Source organism: Agelaius tricolor, unplaced genomic scaffold (genome assembly GCF_023055355.1).
Source record: "Agelaius tricolor isolate 1412-34295 unplaced genomic scaffold, bAgeTri1.0.p SCAF_42, whole genome shotgun sequence".
NCBI classification, from domain to species: domain Eukaryota; kingdom Metazoa; phylum Chordata; class Aves; order Passeriformes; family Icteridae; genus Agelaius; species Agelaius tricolor.
The window spans coordinates 2,273,100-2,290,356 of NW_027269302.1; the positions used below are offsets into that span (position 1 = coordinate 2,273,100).

At 50.6% G+C, this 17,257-nt stretch overlaps 1 protein-coding gene and 1 pseudogene across 4 annotated transcripts in view; both read right to left on the reverse strand.

Moving 5' to 3' along the window:
* Window positions 1-17,257, reverse strand: part of LOC139603897 (zinc finger protein 436-like) — a 450,855-nt pseudogene that overhangs the window by 73,465 nt on the left and 360,133 nt on the right.
* The window catches only part of LOC139603874 (zinc finger protein 3-like), a 74,048-nt gene that overhangs the window by 36,129 nt on the left and 20,662 nt on the right, over window positions 1-17,257 (reverse strand). Inside the window, exon 2 of one of the 4 annotated variants that reach the window (XR_011683839.1) lies at window positions 6,807-7,106. The exons of the other annotated variants lie outside the window; for them this stretch is intronic. The gene's annotated coding sequence lies outside the window, so the exon portion shown is untranslated. Of the gene's footprint in view, window positions 1-6,806; window positions 7,107-17,257 lie in introns of those variants that run through there. 4 annotated transcript variants of the gene reach the window in all.

Here is a 17,257-nt window from a genome sequence, read left to right on the forward strand (position 1 = left end):
AGAACAATCAGCTCCAGCTTAAGCATCTCACAATCATTAACCTATGGTCTGCCTGTCTAACTTACATCCTGATCAATGGGAATTGCTTCTAAGCCTCAGCTGAAATCTGAACTCTTTACAATCATGCTTCAGCCATGCCCAGGGGGAAGGGGGCTGAATGAGCTGAGTAAGAATTGTAGGGGAGATGAGCAGCTGTCAGCAATCTGTGCTCTGCTCTAAACTGGGAAGCCAAGAGACAAAGGGCGTTTTCAGGCAGCAGCACAGAGAGCTGCTGGATCAGCCTTGGGCAGGGCCTGGAGGGGTCTGGCTGTGCCTTCAGAGGGAGCTGGCACAGTCAAGAGCCTCTGATGGCAAAGCTGAGGTTTGGCTGGGCCTGGAGGTCCCCTTCCACCAATGCCCTCCCTTGGGATGTTCCCAAGCCCTGTGGCTTGAGGAGAATTCACGGGAATGGCCTCAGGGTCAAGGAATGAAGTGCAGGGCCAGCCAGGACTGGGGAGCCCAAGTTTCTGGTGGGGACTCTCAGCCATGGCTTCTGTTTTGTCTGCACAAGGGAGCTGAAGCAGCCGGCTCAAAAGCTTGAGGAGGAGGCAAAAGCCTTAGAGGAGGGAGAGAGGGGGAAGGAGGAAGAGAGGCAGAAGAAGGAAAAGAAGGGTGTCTCTGTGGGGAAGCAACCCCCAAAACCAGAGAAGGGGAAAAGCAAACAACCACAGAAGAAGGAAGCCAAGGCCCCAGAGAAGAAGGAAACCAAAATGCCAAATAAGGAAACCAAGGCCCCAGAGAAGAAGGAAAAGAAAGCCCCAGAGAAGAAAGAAACCAAAGCACCAGAGAGGAAGGAAACCAAAATCCCAGAGAAGAAGGAAACCAAAATCCCAAATAAGGAAACCAAGACCCCAGAGTCGAAGGACACCAAAGCATCAGAGAGGAAGGAAACCAAAATCCCAGAGAAGAAGAAAACCAAAGCCTCAAAGAAGGGGGAACCCAAAGCCCCAAAGAAGGGGGGAACTCAAATCCCAGAGGACACAGCTGAGCTGGAGAAGAACTCTTTACTCTTTTTCACACAACTCATTTTACACAGTTTGACAGACCTCATGTGCAACTTTAGTTAGTTCATAGATTTCTTGCAGGTTATTCTAATATTGGTTAATAAAATAGATTTTACTTGTGCATCAAATCTCTCTGTTGTATTGTTTACCTGTTCTCTTCACTGATTCTCATGGACAAATCCCTTGTTGTTGCAGGTACATTTGTTTTTCACCCTCAGAACAGATTGTTTACCAAGTCTCATTCTCACAAGAGCTTCCCATGGGAACTTGTAACTGCTTAGCTGCACTCAGAAGAGATGGCAGGCCAGCTGTTAATGTGGCAGAACAAGGCCTGATTTCATAAGGCCTTTCTTTTATCATTATCCCACCTGCCTGTGACATCTCCCCCTTCTCGTTCATTTAAAAAAGGCTCCTATGTTCTGATGCTGAAACAGCTCACTCTTGTCAGGGCATTATCTCATCAAGGTTATCACTGGTTATCTGTTAGATATGGGATAAGAGAGATAAAAGACCACTTACAATCAACAAAACTTACCAAATTCCATCAAGTCATTGACGCAGGGTTTTGCAGCAGGAGAAGACAAAAGAATAATGTCCAATGTCTCTTGGGGAAATGGAAAGGAATGACCATTGTTTCCAATGAGTTGAGAAGTGTGAGAAAGTCTTTGAGCTGGAAATGTTGATCTTTGACACCACTGAATGCGCTCCTGGCAGCTGGAACAGGGAATAACTGGAGAAGGTTCGTAGGAGCTCTGTACCATGAGGATGCCAGGAGGCTTTTGCTGGCAAATTGCCTCTGTCAGTGCCCAGACACAGCCGTGTCTGGCCAGGCCTCCTCCTGCTCCTGCTCTGGCCACAAAGGCTGCAAGGTGATGAGGTTATTTCTCTCTGCACTGGGCCTCATTTCTTCAGAGCTGATCAGGATCTGATGGAATGAACAGGTGACTGCTTTGAGCTGCTGATGATGAAACACAGGCACATCTTTTCCTGAAGGGAATGAATCAATCAGGCTGCACTGTGGTACACTCCATTGGGATTTAGATGGGATGATCTCGTTTCCAAATTCCTCATGTAAATATTGCATTATTCAAAATGATTCCTTGTCCAAATGTCTCATGTTCATATTGCATTATTTGAACATTCTTAAGGTGCTCATTCCTCTTCTTTTTTGTTTTTTAAGAATGAGATGCATGTCTTTTGTTATGAGTATGAAGCAACATCACAGTAAAATAATACAGGCGGTGGACAAGAAACTTACAGCAATTGGGAAGAATTTGGATACAACAATCAGGAACATTTCAAATAGCAGACAAAGCTAACAACGTAGGTGGAATGAGGTAAATAGCAATCTCTGCAATAATGTACCATCATCCCAGAGTCTGCAAACAGCTGACAAACCTCGATTCAGGGGGGACTTGGATCATTATGTCCAGATAATAATTCCCAAGCTGCCTTTAAAAAGAGTTCAACTGTCATGTCTAGAGGGTCAGATGGCCAAGTCAAAGCAACTCAAATCCAGTTTTGATGCAGAAAACATCTGGGTCTGTTGGCAAATTCCCGTCCAGGCAGAGCCAAGGCCTGGCCGCCACCCAAGCTCCAAGTGAGAGAGAATTCCCTGAACGTCATTGAAAACAAGGCTCTTGAGAACAGCGCTGAGGAGTAAAGGTCTGGGGGTGACAGACTAATGAACCATGCAAGAGCTGTCTCCTCCAAAATCCCCTCAGCACAGAGATGCTTTAAACCCAGCAAACTGTTGGAGTGGTTCTGTAATAATCATTGGGGCTGCATCTGATTGCTGAGAGTAGATGTCACAATGCCATCAGTTTAGAGGAGGCTTCCCACCAAGCTGAGATATCATTTCTTGGAACTGTGAAAAAGACTTAAAACTGATGAGACAGCCCTGGGTCAAAGCATGGAGGATTTTGGTGGGATTTTGGGCAGATGGTTTGGTGTGTATCCAGAGTGACTTTGGGCAGATTTGGGGCCTGCTTGGGGCAGGTTTGGGGCAGATTTGTTGCTGCTGTTGGGGTTTTTCTCCCGTTTCCCCAGCTGCGGGCAGAGCCCCGAAGCACATCCTGTTCCTGCCCCACTCCCTGAGGAGCCCAAGGAGCTGCTGCTCCCCATGCTCTGCACCCAGGGAGATCTGGGGCAATCCCGGCATCCCGGGCATCCCGGGCATTCCGGGCCCTTTGGGCATTGGGGGATTCTGGGGCTTGGGGGGCGAGAGGGGTGAGGGGGGCTTGGGGCTGGATTGTCTGGGGAAAGGATCGGGATTCTGGGGGAATGTCTGGAGTTTTGGGAAAGAGCAGGATTTGGCGGGGAGGAAGTTCTGGATATTTTAGGGAGGAAATTTCTTGAATTTTGGTGGAAATTTCTGGATTTTTTAGGGAGAATTTTCTGAATTTTTTGTGGGGCTCTTCTGGATTTTTGGGGAGGGATTTCTGGAATTTTGGGAATGTTTCTGGAGGTTTTGGGAATGTTTCTGCATGGGGAATGGGGTTGGTTTTGTATAGTTTGGGGAGGAATGTTTCTGGATTTTCTGGGGAAAGTTCCTCATTTTTTGGGAATGTTCCAGGATTTTTGGAGGAACATTTCTGGATTTCTATGGGAATGTTTCTGGATTTTTGGGGGAATGTTTCAGGTGTTCTTCTGAGAACATTTCTGGATTTTTTGGGGAACATTTCTCCAATTGTGGGGGAACATTTCTGGATTTTTGGCGGGGAATATTCCCAGGTTTCTGGGGAACATTCCCGGGTGTCTGTGGAACATTCCCGGGTGTCTGGGGCACACTCCCGGGTGTCTGGGGAACACTCCCGGGTGTCTGGGGAACACCCCCGGGTGTCTGGGGCTCTCCTGGCCCCGTTCCCAGCCCAGGTTCCCGGGGTTCAGGAGCTGCCCTGGTGCCCGGGCCCCGCGACATCGCCTGGGTGCAGTTGGAGCCCGAGGTGCAGGCGGGCGCCGCCCGCGAGGCCCTGCAGGGCTTCAGCATCACCCAGAGCAGCGCCAGGAAGATCTCCTGCGCCAAAAAGGGACCCAGTTTCCCACCCAAATCCCCTCTCTCCATCCCAAATCCTTCTTTGTGCATTCCAAATCCTTCTTCTTTCACCCCAAATCCCCTTTCCCAGCCCCCAGGGATTTTGGGGCTCCAGAGGGGTTATTGGGGTTTTTCCCAGCATTGTACCCAGGGTCTCTCTGCAGACATTGCACATGGAGCTGCCCCAAATAAACCCCAAATTTCCAAATTTTGGGACTGGAGGGGGGGGGGGGGGGTGATTCTAAAATTCGGGGTTTGGGGGTGTTTGACCCCAAACTTTGGGAATTGGGGGGTTTGATCCTAAAATTTGGGGGTTGTGTGGGGTTGATCCTGAAATTTGGGGGTTAGGGGATTTGACACCTCAGGCTTTGGGGATTTTTGACCCCAAAGGTTGGGAATTGGGGATGTTTGACACCCCTGGGTTTGGGATTTGGGGGTTTTTGTTCCCAGGATTTGGGGTTTGGAAGTTTTTTTCCCCAGGATTTGGGGATCAGGGGGTTTGACCCCCAAACTTTGGGATCAGGGCGGTTGGACACCCCAGATGTTTCAAACCCCAGGAGTTGGGGATTGGGGCTTTAGACCCCAAACTTTTGGGCTTGGGGGTGTTTGACACCTCAGGATTTGGGATTTGGGGGTGTTTGACCCCAGACTTTGGGAACGGGGGTTTTGGACACCCCAAATGTTTCAAACCCCAGTATTCGGGGTCAGGGGGATTTAACCCCAACATTTGCAAATTGCAGAGTGTTTGACACCCCAGGATCTGGGATTTGGGGGGTTTAAGGCCTAAAATTTGGGGTTCGGGCTGGGGGGCAGAGGGGGAAGGTTGAGATCCCAGAGTTTAGGTCTGGGGGTGTTTGGCCCCCCCCAGTGTTTGAACCCCCAGGATTTGGGGTCCGAGGGAGTTGACCCCAGGATTTGGGGTGTTTGACCCCAATGTTTGACCTCACCTCGGGTTTGGGGCCGGGGTTGAGATCAGGGACATTCCCTGGAGCCAGCGGCGGGATCGGGATCGGGAACGGGATCGGGAAGCGGAACAGGAACGGGGAGGGTCCCTGAGCCAATGCCGGACCCCAACCCCAGGGAGAGGCCCCGCCGCAGTCCCGGAATGGCCCCATCCCCACAATCCCGGAGCCCTCCCCAGGCCCAGCCCCTCCCCGGCCACTGAACGGAGCCTCCCTCAATCCCAGCCCGCCCCGATCCGGGCCGGAGCCATCCCCAGAGCCTCCCCCATTCCCGGCCCGGACCCTTCCATCCCTTTTTGGGGCGGCTCCTGCCGCTCCCCGCCCATTTCTGGGGGTTCCAAAGGGCCCCGCGGACCCTCCCCATTTTGGGGGTGTTGGGGTGGCCCCAGGGCCGCCCCGAGGGCCGAGGGGGGATCGAAAGCCCCAAACCCGAGGGGCTCCTGGGGGTGCCCAGTTCCTCCCGTCCCCAGCCCGAAACAGATCCTGGCCAATCAGAGTGCGGGGCTCTGATGACGATCCCGTTGCCGGGCGGACACTCGGCGCACTGGCCCCGCCCGGCGATTTCCAGCGAATCAGCGCCCGGCTCGGCTGTGACTCATCGGGTGCCGGGCAGAACCCGGCGCCTCTCACAGCACTGGCCAATCAGAGACTGCGCGGGGCCATTCCCAGCCAATCAGAGCGTTTGTCGCTGATGGCTCTCAGTGTCCAGGAGCGGAATTTGGGGCGGGGGCGGTGACCCCGGCGATGGGGATGGGGCGTGCGGGGGCAGCTGGGGCCGCACTGGTGGCACTGGGGGCGCTGGGAGCCCCCCCGGCCGCGGGGGGAGCGGGGGGCGCGGGGAGAAGGGGGGCGGGGGGGCCCCAAATTCAACCCAAGGGGGGTCGGGACCCCCAAAGGGAGCAGGAGGGGCCTGGAACCCCCAAAACCAAGCACGGGGGAGGGGACTGGGGACTGGGGGAACGATGGGGAAGGGGCGGGAGAGCGGCGGGAAGAGGGGGATGGGACCCCCAAATTGAGGTGGGAGGGAGCTGTGGACTGGGGGAAACCCCCATCAAATCCCATTAAAATCCCATAAAAATCCCATTAAATTCCACTCAATTCCCATTAAATACCATTAAAATCCTATTAAAATCCCATGACATCTCATTAAAATCCCATAAAATTCCATTACAATCCCATCAAATTCCATTAAAACTCCATAAAATCCAATTAAAATCCCATTAAATCCTATTAAAATTCCTATTAAATCCCATTAAAATCCTACTAAATTCCTATTTAAATCCATTAAAATCCCATCCAATCCCATAAAATAATCCCAAACCCACACAGAATTGGCCCTGAATTACCCCCCACACACACGGCCCTAAAAAACTAACAATGTGAAAAATTACCCCAAATTATCCCAAATTTACCCTGAAACACCCCAAAAAACCCCCAAATAACCCCAAAGGCACACAAAGAACCCAAATCCCCCAAATGAGCCCAAATCCCTCAAATTACGCCAATCCCATAAATGATCCCAAATCCCATAAATGACCCCAAATCCCATAAATGGGATTGGGAGAGGGGAGGAGAGGGCAGGGAAAGGGGGAGTGGGACAAACTGGGCGAGGAAATCAAACTCTGCAGTCAGACAGAGCAGGGATTTGTGTATCCAGTGCTGGGAGCGAGGGGGATCTCTCTGGCAAAAACCCACTCGGTCTCCTTTAGCCTTCAGCTCCATTTAAAAGTCACAATTACAACACTTCATTAGCATACTCACATTTGCATAAAGCTGTGTCCCGGTTTTACAGCCGTGTGTGGCTTCAGCGCCTGCGTCCGTTCCTCCTGTGGCGGCCCTCAGTCTTCTGGTGCTCTTTTGATGAAGGCTTCTGTCGTCCTCCTCACGCTGGAACTTTTTACCTGGACCATCAGCCCATGCCTGGTGCTCCTTGTTCTTCAGTCTAACCTGGTCTGAGCTGATTTTGCCCTTTGCAAGCTCTGTTCAAACTTGCTCTCTCGCTCTCGGTGCGTTTGTTGTGTCGCTGGCTCTGCTCTCTCTCTTGCTCTGCTGCCTCGCTGGCTTTGCCTGCATGTGAAAAATGCATGTATTTTATGACTGGCTTTTCGCAAATATTAAAATGAATATTATATGTCTGGTGTTAGAATATTATATATATAATATAATATAATATAATATAATAATATACTATAATCTATATATTATATATAAAATATATAATATATAAAATATATAAAATATATAATATTATATCTTATATATTACATATATAATTATATTATATATAATATATATTATATATTATATAATTATATTATATATATTATATAATCATACATTATATAATTATTATATATAATATATTTATATATTAATATTATATGTCTGCTGTATTAATTCTCTTAAGGAGTGTGTTAAATATAGTTTTAGGTTATAAAAAATGTTAAAATAGAAACGATGCTATGTAGGATTCTTTTTTTACAGAAAGGACTCGCAGTGAGATAGCAGCCACAGGACACCTAAATCTTTCAGAGAAAAAGAATTTCTTGCCCTCTTATCAGAAGAAATGAACTTCTTTCCACCTCGAAGGCGCTGTTAGGATTCGGAGGAAGAAGGTGGCACTGCCCAGACAGAATCCTGTGTTTGAATGGAATTTATGCATCATGGATGAAGTGTATGAATATGCAACGGGCTGTTATTTTTAAGGGTTAATCCTGTGTTAACGGGTGTCCTTTTTCAGGCTCGTGGTGCCCAGAAAAGGTACCCAGACCTCCATAACCCTTTCTCTCTATTGTCTCATATTGTCCTAATTCAAATTGTCCAAATTATTGTTACTCTAATTGTATTAATGTTTTTATAACCATTTTATTACTAATGAACTTTTACAATTTCAAAATCAAGTGATTGGCGTATTTCACACTGCACATCTCGCTCCAGGGCTGCTTGTGCTGAACCTTTCCTTGCACAGCCCTGAGGATTCCCCCAGCCCGGGCTCCCAGCAGCTCCAGGCCCGGCCAGGAGGAGCAGCAGGGCCAGGGCTGGCCGGGCGTCCCCCCAGATGTGGCCCCCGCTGGTGGCACAGCCGGACCCTTGGGAGGCTGCCTCAGGCTTTATTGTCCACCAGCATCCCAGGAGGGAGCAGAAAATCCTCCTGCAGACGCTGATTCCGGAGGCTCCCAGCGCTTCCTTGTCTCCGGGAGCTTCTGCCAAGCCCCAGGGAAACCTCGGTGCCACATTGTTGACAGCCTCACAACGCTCTCCTGGCTCCCGTGAGGTCCCTCTGGGTCCCGCTGCAGCCTTGGCTCCATCAGGGTCTCCTGGCTCCCATTAGGGTCTCCTGGCTCCATCAGGGTCTCTTGGCTTCCATCAGGCTCTCCTGGCTTCCATCAGGGTCTCCTGGCTCCATCAGGGTCTCCTGGCTCCATCAGGGTCCCCTGGTCTCCATCAGGCTCTCCTGGCTTCCATCAGGCTCTCCTGGCTTCCATCAGGCTCTCCTGGCTCCATCAGGGTCTCCTGGCTCCATCAGGCTCTCCTGGCTCCATCAGGGTCTCCTGGCTTCCATGATGCTCCACTCTGTCCCAAGGGGCATCCGTGGCTCAGCTTTGGAGCCCTGCAAGATCCAAAGGTTCCCCCCAAAAAACACCAGCCCAGGGACCCCCAGGATATTTGGGCTGAGCTCCCGCTGCCCAGGCACCTGCATGGAACCCAAGTGACCGCTGGGACTCCATGGAATGTCCTGGGACAAACTGTCCCTGGTCAGACAGGGGTGCCATGGAACACAGGTGCCACTGGGACACGGACACTGCCCATGGAACCGAGTGTCCATGGGGACAGAGCCGGGCCTGATGGAACACTGGAGAACATTGTCACCCCATGGAATCCATGGAACCAGGTGTCCATGGTGACAGAGCCCTGGAACACTGGAGAACATTGTCACCCCATGGAATCCATGGAACCAGGTGTCCATGGTGACACTGGAGAACATTGTCACCCCATGGAATCCCATGGAACCAGGTGTCCATGGTGACACTGGAGAACATTGTCACCCCATGGAATCCATGGAACCAGGTGTCCATGGTGACAGAGCCGGGCCCAATGGAACCTACTGGAACACAGGAGAACATTGTTACCTGTTGGAACCCGGGCTGCTGAGAATTTCGGACTTTCTGAGCTGACAGACACTGACCCCCAAGAGAACACTGCATTTGACCTGAGGCTGTGGAGAAGGCTTCCAAAATGGAATGATGGAACTGGGATTATGGGTGTGGAGTTTGAAAAGAAGGGTATAATATCACATGGTGGACAACTTGGAGTTTAAGGTTTTAGAATATAGTAATATATATAAAGCAAGATGGAGGTTTTAGGGTGGAGGCTGATTCTTCTTCTTCTTCTTCTTCTTCTTCTTCTTCTTCTTCTTCTTCTTCTTCTTCTTCTTCTTCTTCTTCTTCTTCTTCTTCTTCTTCTTCTTCTTCTTCTCCTCCTCCTTGTCCTCCTCCTCGTCCCTTATGTTGGGCACGGGTGATTGGTTATTGGGTTAAAATTAAAAACAATTTAGGTGTCATTTCTTAATTGGACAGTTTATCCTCAAAAGACCTTGCAGAGAGAGAGAGATGGGGCTCCATTTTTACCTTGTTAGCAAAGTGCTGCAGAACTCACAGCTTGTGAGACTGTTCTAGAGACAAGAGCTAATGAACACCTGAGTCCAAACAAGAAATGCTGTCTTGGGATTTCATCCCGACCTTGGCAGAAAAGAAGCAAAAGAATTGACTGTTACCCCACGGAATCTCATGGAACCAGGTGTCCACTGTTTCATGGTGCAGCCTCAGAGAGTGGTGAGACCCTTGTGTCACCATGGAATATCCTGAAACCACAGCTCCCTTGTGACAAACCTGGGCTTTATGAAACCAAGGACAATGCTGGGATGCAATGGAATCTCAGGGGACCAAGGGTCAGCTGTCAACACATCAGCTTCTCAGGAAACCAAGGCAAACACTGTGGCACAGAGAGGGGCCCTCATGGGACCCAGGAGACCATGGTGACACCGTGGTGGGATCTCATGGAACCAAGTGTGAATTGTTACAGGAGCCAGGAGACCATGGTGACACCGTGGTGGGATCTCATGGAACCAAGTGTGAATTGTTAGAGCACCCAGGAGACCATGGTGACACCGTGGTGGGATCTCATGGAACCAAGAGCCCAGAGTTTCACGGCTCAGCCTCAAGGAGCGCTGGAGACCATGGTGTCCCAAAGGGAACACATGGAACAAAGGCTCCTTAGTGACACAGCAGGGCCTCATGGAATGCAAGAGATCATCCTGATGGAATGGAAACTCATGGATTCAAGGGTCCACTCTTTTGCTGCATGGCCTCATGGAATGCTGGAGACCATTGTGGCACCATGGAAACGAATGGCACAAAGGCTCCACTGTGACCCAGCAGGGCCTCATGGAACCAAGGACACAGCTGTGATACAATGGAATCTCATGGAACCAAGGTCCAGTTGTGACAAAGCTGGGCCTCGTGGAACCAAGGACACAGCCATGATGCAATGGAATCTCTAGGATCCAAGGATCAATTGTCAACACATCAGGTCTCATGAAACCAAGCAGAACATTGTGACACAGTGGAATCTCATGGGAGCAAGGCTCTGCTTTGATCAAGTGGGACCTCATGGGACACAGGTGCCACTGGGACATTGTCAGGCCTGGTAGGAACAAGACACCACTGTGTCAGACCAAGGCCTCATGGGACCTAGGAGAGCCCTGTGACACAATGGAACTGATGGAACCAAGGGCCCATTGTGACACGGCAGGGTCTCCTGGAACCCCTGTGCCACTGGGACATTGCCAGGGCTGGTGCAAGCAAGGTTCCACTGTGACAAAGGCAGGCCTTGTGGCACCCAGGAGACCATTGTGGGACAATGGAATCTCATGGAAGCAAGGCCCCATTGTGACAAAGCGCGGCCTCATGGAAGCCCAGTGCCACTGGGACATCTCCAGCCTTGGAGGAAGCAAGTGTCCATTGTGACACAGCACAGCCTCAAATCACAGGAGAGCAGAGGGATGGAGCCATGGAATCTTGGGGAACCAAGTGTCAATTCTAAACACAGCGAGGACTCATGGAACCCAGGAGACCATTGTGATGCTGCACTTTGTCACAACGGGGCCGTGCTTCTATGAGGATCCATGGGCCCACAATGTTCTCCTGGGTTCCAGGAGGCCCCGCTGGGTCACAATGGCCCCTTGCTCCCACGAGCCACAGCACGATCCCCGTTGCCCCTGGGTTCTGTGAGGCCCTGCTGCGTTCACAACTGACACTTGCTTCCATGGGATTCCATTGCGTCACAGTGGCCCCCATGTTTCCATGAGGTTCTGCTGTGTCACAGTGGACACTGGGTTCCACAAGAGCTGGCAATGTCCCAGTGGCACCTGTGTCCTGTGGGCCCCACTTTGCCAAAGCAGAGCCTTGGCTCCATGAGATTCCAGGCTGTCCCAATGCTCTGCTGAGTTCCACGAGGCTGTGCTGTGTCACAATGGACACTGAATTCCACCTGCCCTGGCAATATCCAAGTGGCCCCTGGCTTCCATGAGGCCCCGTTGTGTTTGCAGGTGACACTTGGTTCCCCAAGATGTCATTGTCACGCCGCTCTCCTGGGCGCCCTGAGGCCTTGCTGTGTGTGAGAAATGACCGCTACTTTTAAAATTTTAGAGTTGATTCAACCTTGAAAAAAATGACAACAAAGGACTGAAACAGGAGAAATCACAGCACTGGGAGCCCTTCCCCACCCCGTGGCTATCAGCCACATGGCTCCTTCACAAATTGGCTGCTCCTCCTTTTAGACTTTTGGTGTTGCATCAGGTAATCCTAGCCCCACCCAAAGTCTGTCAGGTAACTCTTTGTGGCCGTCCATTGGTGGAGAATGCTTTCTTGCACCCTGACTGGAGAGCAGGTGTTGCCATGCCTGCCTTCCAGTGACAAACCTGCCCTCCCCAAATGCCCCAACCACCAAGGCCATTACAAGGGCAGGGGAAAGAGGACTATGGGGGACAGATGACAATAACATCACTACACATCTTAACACACACATAGGATCTATCTCCTCACTGTGAGACCCAACTATGACATTACTCATCTGTAACACTGTGCAATAATGGAGCCTTGTTCCTACCAGACCTGGCAATGTCCCAGTGGCACCTGTGTCCCATGAGGCCCCACTTGGTCAAAGCAGAGCCTTGGCTTAACAACTGACCCTTGTTTCCTTGAGATTCCATTTGTGAAAAACACGTTCACTCTCCTGTGAAAATGTACAAAGTTTAATAAAGGACAATGGGAGACCAGGACCATGGAGCAAAGGTTATTACGGCCAGGTGCATCTTGGCACTCAGCCAGGAGCACCCTGTTACCTTCGGGGATCCCCTGAAATACCTTTCCCCTTACATCAGCCTGGTGCATATTCATAGACCCTCATGCATATCCATAAACTACTTTACATATTCCAGGAATGATTTTACATGGCCCCTCCTTGGGTCTGCCTTTTCAGAGCATGTGTGTTTCTTGGCTGTGATTTTGGCTCCTTCTCTTTATCACCTCCAGGTCTTGGGCCTTGGTGCACTCTGCCTTCAGACAGGGAGTGCTGATAGTTGGCAGATCTGTACAGGTGTCCTCATCCCATGTGCATTGGATGTTATCCCATCCAAGCAGGCAGTTTAACACAAGCAGCAATTTCACTAAGCTTAATTAACAACAGAAATAAAAACTATATCTGTAGAACAAAGTAACTTTTACATCACACATATAAAATCCATTTTAATATTTGCAAAAAGCCAATATTATGATATTTATCTATAACAGGGTGAAGGAGCCCTGGCCCAGGCTCTGGTCCTGGGGGACACGGGGACGCTGCCGGGGGGTCCCTGTCCCCCTGTGCCACCCCCAGGGCCCCGGCCCCCGTCCCCGTGTCAGGCTCTGGGGTCGATCTCGTGGAACATCCTCTGGGGGAGGCTGCGGGGCCCGGGCCGGGGGGACCCGGGGGGACAGGGGACCCTGCTGTGCACGAGCAGGGTTGGACTGCTCTGGGGGGAGCTGTGAGGGGGCCGGGGCAGAGTGACCTACCCAGGGACCTCAGACAGCCATCGGTGATGTCACACAGCCCCTGTGACGTCACAAAGCCCTCGTGATGTCACACGGCCTGCAAGGCCTGCAAGGGTCACTTGTCCCCTCCTGGCTCAGGCCCAGGGCCAGCAGCCATGGCCAAAGCGCTGCCCAGGTTGGCTCTGTCAGGGCTGTCTTGCAGCTGCTGCCCATCCCTGTGCCCTGTGCAGCCCAGGCTGTCCCACGGTGTCCCTGCCCTGGCCTCTTTCCCTGCAGGCTCTGGGCATCCCCAGGCTGCCCCACCTGGCTGGGCCCTTCCTTTGCTGACAGCTCTGCCTCCTGCCTGCCCCTGCCTGCCCACACAGAGCCTGGGGCTGCTCCAGGCTCCTGCTGGGGATGTGCTGCACCACAGCCCTGCCCTGACAGGGAAATTCCTTTCTCCTGCAGCCACTCTGGGCCTCCCCAGCTGCCCTTGGTGTTAATTCTTTCTCTCTCTGGCTGTTTTCCACTATGTCAAAAGGATCCACCAGCCCTGAAATCGCTCTTTAAACACTCTCATGGCTCTGCTCCACTGTCCTCAGGCTCCACCCCACTGAGCACAGAGCTCCTTTGTCCCTATACAGTGCTCATGGGCCCAAGGCCTCCAAACCCCCACTCCTTGGGACATCTCTGGGCCCTCTCCAAAGTGTTTCCAAATGAAAACATTCGGCTGAGGGTCTAAAGAAATCACCAGAGGACAGGGCCAGCCCGACCTGTCTGCCCGGGCTACTTTTGTCTGGGAGCAATCCTTGGATATACAGAATTTGGGAGGCCAAATTCTAATTTTGGCCATGGTCCCTGGACAAGAAGGCCAGTTCTTTTCCATAGGAATGAAGGAACAGAGTCCCAGTGTTTCAGGGGCAGATGAGAGGTGACCACCAGAGGCCACGGCCAGCCAGACCTGGCAGGTTTTGTTTTGTGAGATACCCTTGCAAATAGAAAGTATTTTAGGCAGAGTACCCATTTTGACAATGACCATCTGGAAAGTCAGACAGCTCTTTTCCATAGCAAGGAAAGCAGAGAGCCCCAGTGCTCCAGGAGCTGATGAGAGGCAGCCCTTGACATGCCAAGATCAGCCAGAGCTGTCAGGTGGCCCCTGGGAGGCCAAGCCAGCCAGAGCTGTTCCATGTTCCCTGGGTTCCATGGGGCCCCACAGTGTCCCAATGGTCCCTTGCTTCCATGGGGCCCTGAGGTGTCATAATGTCCCCTTGGTGACACCAGGCCCTGAAGGTTGGAATGGTCTCCATGCTTCCATCAGGCCCCACAGAGCCACAATGGTCTCTGGGTCCATGGAGCCCCTCTGTGTCACCATGGCCCCTTGGTTCCCTGGGCTTCAGTGGGGCCACAATGATCCCCTTGGTTCCATGAGGTCCCCACAGTGTCCCAGGGATCTCCATGGGAAGGAAAGAACCCAGCCCCACTGTTGCAGGCGCAGCCACCAGAGGCCAAGGCCAGCCAGCCTTGACGGTACTGGCAGATTTTGCCTGGGAGCAACCCTTGGATATTGAGAATTTCAGAGGTGGAATCCCAATTTCAGACATGGACACTGGAGGAGAAGGATGGTTCTTTTCCATAGGAAGGAAAGCACAGAACACCGGTGGTGTCTCAGGGGCAGATGAAAGGTGGCCATCAGAGGCCAAGGCCAGCCAGACCTCTCTGTCCTGGCAGCTTTTGTCTGAAAGCAACCCTTGGATATCGGGAATTTGGGAGGTGGAACCCCAGTTTCGGCCGTTTCTGCATGGATAAGAAGGACGGTTCTTTTCCATAGGAAGGAAAGCACCCAGCCCCAGTGTTTGGACAGCAGGGGAGCGGCACCCCCAGGAGCCCAAGGGCAGCCAGACCTGTCTGTCCTGGCAGCTTTCACCTGGGAGCAATCCTTGGATGTACGGAGTTTTGGAGGGGGAATCCCAGTTTTGGCCATGGTCAAGATGGGTGTTTTTGCCCATAGGAAAGTAAAGCACAAAGTCCAAGTGTTTAGGAAGAAGATGAGAGGTGGCCACCCTGAGGCCAAGCCAGCCAGCCCTGTCTCTCCTGGCACCTTTTGTCTAGGGGCTTTCCTTGGACATTGGGCATTTTGGAGGTGGAATCTCAGTTTTGGCTGTGGGTGCTGGACAGGAAGAAGAGTTCTTTTTATAAGGAAGGAAAGCACCCAGCCCCAGTGTTTCAGAGGCAGATGAGGGCCAGCCCTCAGGAAGCCAAGGCCAGCCAGACTTGTCAGTGCTGGCAGCTTTTGTCTGGGAGCTATCCTTGGATATAAGGCATTCCAGAGGCAGTTGCCCAGTTTTGGCCATGAGTGCCTGCTTGAGATGGAGGGTTTTTTCCCACAAGAAATAAAAGTGATAGTGGAGCCCTGGAAAATGTTAAAAATAGTCTTTGAAAATATTGGGCTTTGTGTTTTCTCAGGTCACTGCACCTTCGTAAGCAGTATGATAAAAGATATAATTGTTAGATGTGGTGATTTTTTAGTAATTAAATATAATTATTCTATAACCATAAGAAGAATTGTGAGAAACTCTGTTGGAAATTTAAAGGGGGCTATGTTTAGCTGAAATCTGTGTATACAATAGAACAATTTAAGTTTAATAATTACATGAAGGTTATGTAATGATAGAGGATAAAACACGTTCACCTCGAATGTATGGTCGGAATCAGATTTGGGTGGAAACTACCCCGATTCCCAGAGCTCTTGAATAAAAAGCACCGCATATAATCGCTGATGTGATTATGTGTTTCTGAACGCTAACATTTTGGCGACCCCGGATGGGACCCTGCGGGTGCTGCTGAGCGAGTTTCGCGACTCGACCGCGCTCCAGCCGGCACCGAGGGATTCTCGGGGAGCTCGATCGGCCGCGACCGCTTCTGCCGCTTGCCACGTCCCCGGGAGAAAGGTAAGGTGCTTTTTACTTTGGTTTGGGTGCCTGCCAATGAGACGCAGCGAAAGCTACGCTTGGTTGGGCTAAAGGAATTCCTGCTGGTACAAGCCCAGGCGCCGTTCCATAAGACAATCGCGAGAGTGTTGCGGGTTCGGCAATTTGTGGTATATTTGGAATGGAGAAACTTAAAGGGATTTTGGGCAGCAACACCTCTATCCCGCAATGTTCTCCTTTGGGGTGCTTATTAGCACATTGGAAACAGGGTAATTTTGGGGAAGAATTACATAAAGCTAAGTTGATTGATTATTGTAATACATGGTGGCCAGAATATGCCTTGGAGTATGGTGAAAAATGGCCAAAATACGGGACTCTGCAATATAACACTATTTCGCAGTTTATGTCGTTTTGTAAACAAGAAGGAAAATGGGATGAGGTTCCGTATGTTGATTTGTTTTTCTATTTACGGGCAAAGCCAGAATGGCAGGATGAATGTGGATTAATGATGGTTAAAACATCTGCAAGCAATAAGTGTGGGGTTTGTGAGGAACGTTGTTTAGAACACTTGGCGTTGAAAGAAAGCCTGAGTAGGGAAAATTATACAGATATTGATTTACAGGTAGCTCCAATAGGAACAAGAGAACCTAACCCTATCCCACCTGTTCCATCTGTCCCTATCCCACTGCCTGCTCCTACCCCACCTAGTCCTGAACCTGTCTCGTCTAGTACACCCTTCCCTCTTTATTCTCCTCTCCCATCGTCACCTGATCCCTCTTCCTCGGAAGATGAGCAAAACCTAACTGTGGCAGGAAGGAGAGAGAGAGAATCAACAATGGGGTAGCCCACAGAACCAGGAGTCGGTCTAACCTTGCCCCAGTTATGGATAGAAAAGACATAGGCAGACAAAAATGGATTGTAATTGCCCCCTTGCGACAAAGTGTAGGAGTGGAAGGGCCAGTATTTATAAAAGTGCCTTTCTCTCCTGCAGATTTAGTTATTTGGAAACAATCAGCCAGAATTCATAGAGAAAATCCTGATAAAATGGCATGAGTATTAAAAATGGTTATAAAAACCTCAAAATCCTGACTGGGATGACATACAATAATATGTATAATAATATTATATATATATAAAATTATATATAGTATAATAATATATCTAATATATTAATATATCTAATATATTAATATTAGATACTTTGATGGATTCTACTGAGAAA